The following is a 9,271-nucleotide window of genomic DNA, read 5'->3' as shown; positions in this document are numbered from 1 at the left end:
ATGCACACCTCCCCCTGAATCCTGAACATTGCATCAATGGCAAAAATGAATTAATGCATGAATGAATTTAGTAATTAATAATTCATTTCTAAAATATTGTGATGTATGCAAAATCTCTGATACAATTGAATTTAATTTAACCAAACAAAATTTGGCTATTAAAAATTTGTTATATTTTTATAATGTAAATCTATAAGTTAAAATGTGATGTGTAATGTCAAATTCACTTGGCCCATTTTTGTTTTATTTTTATAGCCTGTTGATTAGGGTTCATCACTCTGTATATCACTCTGTTCAGTGAGGCAGGGATTTTCCTGGTTAAACATGAGAAAACACAAGACTACAAAGCATAGTTAATATTTCTCAATTTTCTGACATTAAGTAAGGATAAAAATGATGCTTTTTACATAGTCAGGATTACCAAGATTATCCCTAAATCCTATGCCACAATAATGAAAGATCCATCTTGAGGACATTTTTTGGGATTTGTTTACTTTCCTTAACACTTTAGATTTTCTAATATTACTGCATCTTTAAACTATTTGGGGATGTCCAGGTGATGATGTCCTGGTTGTGCACGGTTCTTATGTTCTTTTATGACATAGAATAGAAATTCCCAATTTCTTCGTGTGGGCACAGTTTCCAGATGTTTGAAGATGATCTGTTCATCTGCTGAAACAATTATACACACACTTAACAGCATCAGGCAAACATAACAGAAGGTACAGCTTTGCTGCTGGAGATACACAAGCTGATAACAAAACATTATGTGAAAGTATTGATGCCACATTTTAACTCATTAGCCAGAAAATTAAAGTATGTAGCTCCGCTGTTTATGAGAGATATCTTTCCATTTGTTTTAGCCACCCCTAATCTCCTCCGCTTACAATAAGTATTTCATCTTAATAGATCAGTGAGCATAAATTACATCTTGGCTTAGAAAATTTAACCACTTTTTTTTTACAAAACAAAATTAAGTTTATTGGTTTTGGATAAAAAAAGGGGGGCAGTGTTGCATCAAATATACAAATTAGCAGATTAAGATATAATGGATAAAGGTGTTGAAGAAAGGTTAATGGGATTTTTCTTTTCTTTTTAATAGCTACAGAAGGCAACCTTGTCATTATTTTTTTAATTTCATTGTGAGCTAATTGTTTAAAATTAAAATATGCCAGAAGATAACTAAAATGACATTTTGAATATCAGGTATATGGTCAATAAGAAATTACAAGGGCTTGCTTATCAACATTTCAGTTTGGAAGAAAAAACAATTTAATTGTCTGATTACCTAATTTATTGCTTTGTGGTGGAAACAACTGAGATAAAATCAAAGCTATGGATTTTATTTATTTCGGATAAAAAACAAATCCCCTCCTGAAAAGAAGCGTTTTTAACCACAAGTGTCTTGTGACATAACACAAAGCATACTTAAACCAATAATATCTTTTTATCTTATTTGTTTACATGTTTTAAATAAACCTTATTCTTCCAGTGTGTGCCTATATTCTGCTATAGCTACAGCAAAACCTCTGAGCTGTTTATGGGAAAAATGGATTTTATGGACACATAAGTAGCAATTCATGAAGAGACTAGACAAGAACTGCCATAAACTTCTGCCATTTTGAAAAAAAGATAAAATAAATGTTTTTGTCAATGAATCCTGTTTTCAAGTCCTTTTCCATGTAAACAGCTGCATCCCCAGGTATTTCCACCTACATTTTTCATCAGCTGGAGGGACATATAAGCCCAGTTAAGTCTCTACAGCTGGTAAAAAAAAATGTAGCAAACAAACAGAACTCATTTTTTACAGCTCCCCCAGTTACTTTGTCCAATTTCTCTGATCGGCATTAAAATTCTCAAAACTTTTAGTTCACCTTCCACAACATTTACTTCTTTGTACACATCAAAATAGCAATTTCTCATTTCTTCCACCCATTTGCAAATGTTTTTGGACATGCATCAATTGATTCCACACAACACTCTGATGTTTTATAACATTGTCATTTGCTTATGTCATGTTAATAAACTTAACTGAATGCTGAACAGTCAGTCCCTATAAAACTAATTGTCCTCATTTCATTGCTGGAGCCACGAAGAGCAAATCTGTTTCGCTAGTTGTCAAAATTTGTCAATTTTACGGCTTTCTTCATCATACTTTCCAGAAAATGTCTCAGAGTAAACAGTTTATCTCAGGTGAACCTAAGCTTTCACTGCTGAGGAGTGTGTGAAGCATTAGTTCCAGCAGTTCCTATATGTACTGCAATATCGTTTACATTTTTGCACAGCTTTTTCCACGTTGTTCTTTGCATGTGGACAATGCTTTGAAGAATTTACAGTGCAAATAGCATATATAGTAAAAATGTAAAACAAACATTCACTTTCTGGCATTCCTCTTCTTCATTAAAGTGCAGATTTCTGCTACGCAGAATGAAATATAATGAAAGCATGACAGAGCCATTTCACTATTTTTGTCATAAAAAAGAGTGTCAGGGCTTTTTATTTTGATGACACTGACACTTTCATTGACATGAATACTTGCTTTTGAGGAAAGAACTGTTCCCCATCTGGTTTATAACTTTGCAGTTATAAACCAGGTTTTGCGGTGTATATGATTAGTTTACAGAAATATACAAAGTATTGTGCAAATGGTAATGGTCAGAAGTTCACTAAAACCACCTGAAAAACAAAACAAACAAAATACTGCAGCTTTGGAAACGATTTCGTGAAACTTTGCAGTGGAAGCCAATGCTTTATTGCCCAACAGTGTTTTTATTGTCAGTGTATATTTTTTAAAGACAAAAAAGGACCCAAGTGGGTCATATCTTTAATGTCCAACATTTCGGCAGTCTGTAAAGACTCAAAAATGTACTACGGGGAGAACAAGGATGTTCACCAAAATGAATGTTTCAGTTAAGGTTTTGCTGATCCCCGCTAAACCGCTGCCTTCATTGTAGACAAAGAGACCAATAGGGTTTACTAGGAGGTCAGTGGGATTCCCTCAGGCCAAAGAGTGTAGGGATTAGCAAAGTGTGCAAAGAGCTGATTTTCTAGCAGATTATGTACAATCTGTTCACCGTAAAGAAGACCCATCATCTCAGCACTCTTACACTGCAGAAACTTAGAGCCTATTTAATTCAATGACAAATTTGATCATTTTTGCAGCATTGCCTCACCTTTATTCAGCTTCAGTATGGAAGAAACAGTTTTGCTGAACATTGGGGAGCGTTCAACCTTCTGCTTTTTGACATAATGACCAACCTTTATTGTTTGGGTTGCCAGTTTGAAGAAAAATACACATCTCAACACATCTTGAAAAACATTGACACAAAAGGTACTTTTTACCAAACAAAAGATGGAAAGCATTTCATAAAAAGAAATTTAAACTGAACTGCCAACTAACTTCTAAACACTTGGAGCAGATGATCTTATGTTATGTGATATTCAAGAGGTTCTTTGTAATCACATGTCCCATAATTGTCACAATCACTTTAGATGTTACAGAAGTGCCTAAATGACCATATGCAATTTGGTGCACATGATTACTATGGTTACTCTGTTGTTGTTCATGCGTAAACGACATCAAACTTTTAAGAAAAATTATGGTCTTTAAGATTAAAAGTTAAAATCTTTGAAGTCTTGATTTAGTAAAACAAAAAATGTAGGATGTTAGGAACAAGTACCTACATATTACAGATTTAACCAAAATACCAAGTGTAAGTAGTGAATATATAAGAAAAAAAATCATCTGTAAATAGTTTAAACTATTTATTATTTACTATTTTCAAATAGTAAATAGTTTCAAAACAATTTTAGCTGCAAATCTTTTGAGGTATGTCTCTACTAATCTTGCACATGCAGACAAATATTTATGTCCTCTCTTAATGGTAAAATTGCTCTAAAACAGTCAGATTGGATGGAAGATGTCTATGAACATTAGTTCAGAAATCTAGCCACACATTTCCAAAATATCATCCATGCAGCATCCACCATGCAGCCGCTTGCTCCAATTAAACTAGCAGTTATTTTTGAAATGTGTTTGGGAGGAAAATGGAGTATCAGAGAGAATGAATGCTACAATAGGAAAACGTGCAGACACTATGAAAAAAGATTCCAGGGTCGGTTTCAAACACAGAAACTTCTTGCTACAAGTCAGTAAGAGAAGGGAGGCAGAGTGCGTAGAGGTGGATGTGACGGCAGTGGAGGGTGATGAGGATTCCAGCGGATCCCATGCATAGTGTGAGTTTGATTTGATGGAGGAACAAGCAGTCCATAAACTCGAGATGGTTTGGTCAGGTAAGTTTTCATACTGATCCATTGTGGGAAAGTGCAAAGAGATAATAACTCACAAGAATATTTGATTAGGTTTATCTCACTAGCCAGAGGGCTCCTTAACTACATCAAGGAAAATGAGCAGATGGCAGTCAAGTCTGACTGCAGCATTCGGCAAAGCCACACCTCCATCTGCAGACCTGCAGTTCTGGAGACACAACCACACCTAACACATTCCAACACAATGACACTCAGACTTTTGTTTTGTTGTTGAAAAAATATTCAGCCTTTTGTCAACCTACAATTAAGACACAATACATTCCAAAGTGTCATTAAAGTCCCAATAAATACAACTTCAAAAGTTTTGTAGGGCCTTGTATATTAGTAGCAAAACCAGAAAGCCCTGTGTTTACGTTCTTTCTTTAAGATTTTGTAAAGTTCTTCCTTTGCTCAAACTTGAACTCTACATGAATATGAACAACTTTATGTCGCTTAGCTCTGTAATGGATTGCAAATTTTAAAGCCAACAACAAACAAATGTCAGCAATAATCCAATAGTTAAAAAAAAAAGTTTTTATATATATACTGCATATGTGCATGTGTGTGTGTGTGTGTGTGTGTGTGTGTGTGTGTGTACGTGTGTATATCAACAATTGTTGACTTTGGTTTAATGCTAATACTTCTGCCTTGATATGGTCTGATCATTCAATAGTTTTTTTCCATCCAGGCATGTCTTTTTTACTTGCTTAATATTGTATTCCTCTATGTGGGAAGGAGAAGGGCTGCACAGTGAGTTTTCATGCTTTCACCATGCATGCAGGGATTCTTCCCAGGTTCTCCTCCCGTAGTCCATAGACAAAACTGTCAGGTTATTTGAAGGCCCAAACCTTCAGCCATAAAGAATGTTTGGTTTTAGGTAAATTGATGCTCCATGTGGAGAAGAGGCAGATTACAGGAGAAGGACAGTTATGCTAATTCAGTGTCGAGACAAATCCAGCATGTTGATTCAATTAATATCCATTATCACCTTCTGTGGGCATTAAATGAAAGAATAAAACTGCTGCTTGAATGACCTTTCCCTGAAGGTTTCTTTTTTCATTTATCTGGCATGAGCTGCAGAAGGCTAAACCATCTGGTTTGGATTCCTTCCTGCAATCTCCCCCAGGATTTGTTTAGGGCAGATCTCACCAGGAGGAGGCCTCAGGGCAAACCCAGGACTTAGTGAGAAATTTTAATGTCTCAGTTTGCATGAAGACACACTAATCTTACCCTGAAAAGCAAAACGATTTGGTTGAAAAGAAGAACAAAGGCTACAATTTATCAGATCCATGAAAGCAAGTCCCTGAAAAGAGGTAGGTAATTTATACAGGGATGAAACTGGGATATGATAGCAATAAATTCAGAGTTATATTGTTGTCATGATAAGAAAATGTGATCATGGGAACCAATAGCAACGCTGTTAACTCATCCCAATAATCCCCTCTGTCTACCTCCTTGAACGGACTTTGTAGCTCTAAAACATTGCCTCACGTTTTTCCTTGTATTTAATATGGATTACAGGGAACACTGATTCAATAAAACTTAACGACAGGTTGTAAAAAGCTGCTTACCTAGCCAGTGTTTCATGTGAATAATTCTGTTTACTTTTATCAGGAAAATCCAAACCAAGTCTCCCTTTCCACCCTTTTAAATGTTACACTTCATGAATTAATGTTGCATGATAACAGAAGCTCTTAGTCAACAATTTTACCCTGCAATATAGATTTTTTTATATGTATTTTTTTTATAAACATCGTGTGTTATATAAGTTTGGCCACTAGGGGTCACCATTGTCTATGAATTAATTAGAGTCTGCACTCAAAAGGAACAGAGGACTGTGCCTGCAGATATTTATATTCATTGCAAACGTTCACTCTGTTCCTCTATCTTATCTTAACTTTTGCTTTCCCTTCTGTGCGCCTTGCTCCTTCATTATAAGGAACAGTAAATTTATGACTTACGAAAAACAAAACGAAACCAATCTGGCAAGTTTTTGAAACAGGTGGCCCATGTTTCAATAGTGAGATGCGACACTACATCTTGCTCTCAGATGAGTCATATGGGCTGCTTCCTTCCTTTGACTGGCTGAAAGCACCTGTTTACACTTCTGAACTGATCAGACAGGAAGTGAGAGTACACTGTCTGCACTGTTGTGGGTCTGCTGAGAGCGTCAACCTGCTAGCCACGTAGTTTTGAGAAGAGTTCAGCTTTATGCGTCATTTACACGTCTTTTACAGAAATGTTTTGTGAATTAAATAAAACAAAACTATTCACACCATTTGAACATTTTCACATTCTGTCATGTCACATTAACCTCCTTTCGTGCAGTGAATGTATCCCATGGAGAACAATTTTCAAAATGCAAATCTAAAAATGCTGGAGTGGATTTTGAATACACTCCCACTCTGAGGCTCCTAAATGAAATAAAGTGGAAACAAACGCCTCCAGAAGTGATCGAATTAATAAACCGAGTGTGACCAGAATGACTGAACAGCAAACATGCTCATTGTTAAACATAGGCAGAAAAAGGACAGCATTAAGAAATCAAACAGCCACAATTATGGAGGAGATGCAGAGATCCACAATTTCAGTGGGAGAATCAGTTGACAGAATATTTCTTAGTTATGTCCTCCAAAACAATGTCTGGCAAGGAAAGTAATTTTTGAAAGAAAGCCTAAAGAAGCACTTTTAAAGTCTGCCACATGTAATAAAGGAGAGATAAAACCAGAGCTGGACTGGTTGGCCCACACTCTTTGGCATAAAATTAACACTATATGTACTGAAAAACGTCTCATTATACTATAATCCCACTGAAATGAGGTGATGAAACTTTCATGCTCTGGGAATGTTGATCTTTTGGAAAAAACACAAAACATTTATTTCACATCTCTATTCTCAGATGCAGGTTTCTGATCCAATTTCCCACTTCTGGCTTCTTAGTTCACCAAGACAGGTGTTAATAGTGGGGGAAAAAAAAGAGTTGTTCCACAGTAGTTTTCTTTGTTGAATAAAAAACAACTAGACAGCCTGTAGACATCAGTTGTGGCAAGAACTGTTTAGCCTCTCGCTCCCAAGCAGAGTCCAGGGGAGGGACTGTTTGAAGCTCTCCCCCCGGGCTCCAGGCTCTGTCTGTGAGATCCGGGTGCGCTGACAATATTAGCGCGTGTGATCTGAGAGTCTGATCAAAGCTGGCTCGTTCTGCCCGACCGATTCCTAAAGGATTAAGGATTAGGGAGCTGGGATGCTGGGAGAGACACAGGAACAACCTTGAAGAGACAGAAGGTATGGGGTGAGTTAGAAAGGGATAAGGAGATGTTGAGGAGGACATAGGGGTCAAAAGAGACACACAGATGCCATTTTGAGGCAGAAGTTCAGGCTAAAATGAATGGTGCGTTATTATATCCTTAGGTTACTCGGCAGACAAGGCTGCGCTGCTGCTAAAGTCTGACACATACCTGCTTTAATAAAGTTCCACAACTCACAGGTACTCTGTGTTTAATAGCTTAATGGGATAAATTTTTTTCTTCATTTACAAGCTGATTCAGTTTTGTGGAAAGGACTAGCCAAAAAACAAGGTGTTTCGACTCCATTGCTTTCAGTAAGTTCACTTATATTAGAAGCTCTGAGTGGTTTTCACACTCTTTTGGTTGTCTTAAGAGTTGTTCAGTGAACTGTGGATAAGTGACCTTTAACGTAAGGAGGTCAAAAATAAAAGTCAGAGGTTGTTTACCAAACACCAGAGAAAGTTTGAGAAGCTTTTAAGAAGGAAAACTGGTTTCTAATAAAAGGGCTCACAGCAACATTTTCACAGCTTTTCCTTTTCAGTTGTGTTAGGCTTGTAGCTTCTAATAGTTGTACTCATTTCCATGTATAAGATCAAAAGATATGCAAAACTGCATGAAAAACATGTACATTGTCAAAAGAACAATAAAGATTTTACATATATGTTTACTTATATAAACATATATATATTAAACTGCTGAATGAATGGATGGAGAAATTGATAGATTGATGGTTGGCAATTGGCTGAATAGTCTGTCATTAGCTGCAGCATAAATTCTGTTGTTCTTTACCTCAGAGCTGAGGTTCCAATTATTTCATATTCCTGGGGAAAAACGTTTCCAACATACTGACTGTAGCTGGATGTGAATGCATTCTCATTATTTTCTTGTTCAAGGTCCATTCTTTTCTATGTTGCCATTAAACATCCACACATCCATTACATTTAGTAATAGATATGCCTTGTCAAGAAAATAATCAGTTTTCTATTAATAGCAATATGCAGCCCCCTCTGGCGTTTCAGACAAAATCCTATATAGTAGTGAGTTTTATGTTTTACATAAGCGTGGCTCCAACTGTTCCTTTAGTGTCAGAAAAGTGTGTTTCAAAATCACTCATGTGCTTTGAAAAAGAATAGAAATTCTGTTTGAGCTTTATCCTCGTCATAGTTTTTTTTTAAATACAATAATATCTGCCTTTTATAAAATAAACATGGCCTAACCTGAACTTATTAAGGATATCTTTTTTCCTTTTATTTACTTGCAGCTCAGCAGGTAGCTGAATTAATAACTAGTTAAATAAAACTTGTTATCCATGTAGTTTTCCACTCAATCCATGTAGTGACATATACCAAAACATATCAGTGTTATACTCTAGTCACAAATTGTACGGAAAGGCTACATGTTAGACTTTGAAGCACCTTATCAAAAGTTTGACATTTTAAAAGGAGATATGAACAACCAAAGACCCTAAATTAACAAAACTAAGTTTTACAGGGTCAAAGCTACTCAAATGTTATCTTATTTGGCTAAAAGAATATTTAAATAATGTTTGAATGAATGTTTTTAACTGAGCATGAATGAAGTAACTGTTCTTTTCACAGGCTTAAAGTTGAGTATGTGTTCGGTTTGTATTTGCTACACAAAACACTGTCGTTTCAGTCACTCACTGTCTTCTCATATGT

The sequence above is a fragment of the Poeciliopsis prolifica genome, unplaced genomic scaffold (assembly GCF_027474105.1).
Source record: "Poeciliopsis prolifica strain line A6 unplaced genomic scaffold, Auburn_PproV2 SCAFFOLD015, whole genome shotgun sequence".
Taxonomy (NCBI): Eukaryota; Metazoa; Chordata; class Actinopteri; order Cyprinodontiformes; family Poeciliidae; genus Poeciliopsis; species Poeciliopsis prolifica.
The sequence above is the reverse complement of the archived record's forward strand: the minus strand, read 5'-3'. Positions refer to the sequence as shown.